The sequence below is a fragment of the Cynoglossus semilaevis genome, chromosome 12 (genome assembly GCF_000523025.1).
Source record: "Cynoglossus semilaevis isolate Cse_v1.0 chromosome 12, Cse_v1.0, whole genome shotgun sequence".
Classification (NCBI taxonomy): Eukaryota; Metazoa; Chordata; class Actinopteri; order Pleuronectiformes; family Cynoglossidae; genus Cynoglossus; species Cynoglossus semilaevis.
The window spans coordinates 5,431,275-5,433,030 of record NC_024318.1 but is presented as its reverse complement, the minus strand read 5'-3'; the positions used below and the strand labels follow the sequence as shown (position 1 = coordinate 5,433,030).

Genomic DNA, 1,756 nt, shown 5'->3' with positions numbered 1-1,756 from the left:
AAATTTAAAAAATAAATCATTAAACCTGATATGAGACGTTTACAATGATTAGGGCCTCATTTAGATTAAGAAAAACACAGATGTAAATTTACGAGAAAAAAAGTTGGAATATTTGTGAGTTATACTATTATTAATATAAAAAAGAATATCAACATTACAAAAAAAGTTGTTACTATTATTAATATAAAAAAGAATATCACAAGATAAGGAGAATAAATTCAAAACATTACAAGAAAAAAGTTGTCATATTTAAGAATGGAAAATGTCACAACTTTGAGGTATAATAATCACAATCGAGTTTTTGACGATGTGATGCTGATGAGCTGATATAATATTGAAATTGAGGCCTGATAAAGTACTTTCCGTTGGTGCGTTTTTAAAACTAAATCTCTACAAACATGTCACACAACTGTTGTAGTTTTACAACATAAATAAAAAATATGTAAAAAACATTATAAAAAAAACGTATTTTCCCAAAACAAGATGTTGCAAAAATACAAAACCTGCTGCTAATGTTTGGAGATGTTAAAGATGGATTCAACTAATGTCTAATGTAACACTGAGTCTTAGTTTAGCAAAACACGTGGAGTGAGACGTGTTACTAATGTGTTACTAATAATCATGCATTCATGAGAAGATGACAATGTTGTTGTTGTTGCTCTGTAAACGTCTCCTCCATTTCACAGAACATTTACATCTCACTTCTGTTCTGAGTTGCTGCAACATTTAGATAAAGACCTTTAGCTGAAGTAGCTGAACGACAAATGAGTGAATGAGTGAGTGGCTCAAAAAGCCGCAAACAGAGGCTTCTATTCAGAGCCTGAGCAGCAGCAGCAGCAGCAGCAGCAGCAGCAGCAGCAGCAGTCTGATCATATCTGCTCGTTCAGTCTATTTCCATTTGATTTTTGCATTGAAGACGGTCGGAGGAAGAGTGATGTCACTGATGGCAGAGCTGAAAACTTTTTTCTCTTCATGATATTTCATACTCCGCAGCCGTGAGTCTTGCAGCAGAACTCCTCCTCCTCCTCCTCCTCCTCCTTCTTCACCTCCCTCTGCTGTAAGAATTCAAATTTGTTTGGCTGTGGGCCATTGAATGTGCAGAGAATAACACGGAGTCCAGTCTTTTCTGCGACCTCTCCCAGTATCTCTCTTTTCTTTTCCTTTCTTCCTCTTCCTCCTCCTCCTCCTCCATGTCTGCTGCATACTGTATGTGTGTCAGACTGAATCTGGTGACTGGACAGGAAGTGTGTTTTTAGAGTGAGTGTGTGTGTGTTCCGAGCAGCTGACACTGGTTTTATAGCAGGTTTCATAGTTGCATTCATGAATGAATGAATGACACGGAGACAGTCAACTCTCATTTGATGTTGCATGCAAAAAAAAAACTGTTAATGTCGTTGATCACATGATGAACACATGATGTTTGATCGACGTCTGAACTTGACAAAGACAAACCATCACTAGTTGGTGGGGAAACTACAGAGAGATAAACGTGTTTTTTCTTTTAATGTTTTGCATTTTAAGAACACAAAAACTGTGAGAATTCTTAAAACAAACTGATGAACAGTAACAGTAACAGTAACAGTCAGAGGCAGCGTCTAAATCACAGCAGTGTTTCAGTCAGGGCTGCCACTGTTCCCATGTCCATTGTGTAAAGTAGGAAGTTTAGGAAGTGAGTGTCAGAGAGTCGTGTTAAAAACAAACTTTCCTCAGACTTAAAGCCACAGCGGCGGTTTGTTTGTTTGTTTGTTTGTTTGTT

The 1,756-nt window shown here is 37.2% G+C and overlaps 1 protein-coding gene across 1 annotated transcript in view; it reads left to right on the top strand.

The window, feature by feature from the left end:
• The window catches only part of cep170aa (centrosomal protein 170Aa), an 18,939-nt gene that overhangs the window by 1,107 nt on the left and 16,076 nt on the right, over positions 1–1,756 (top strand). The window lies entirely within an intron of this gene.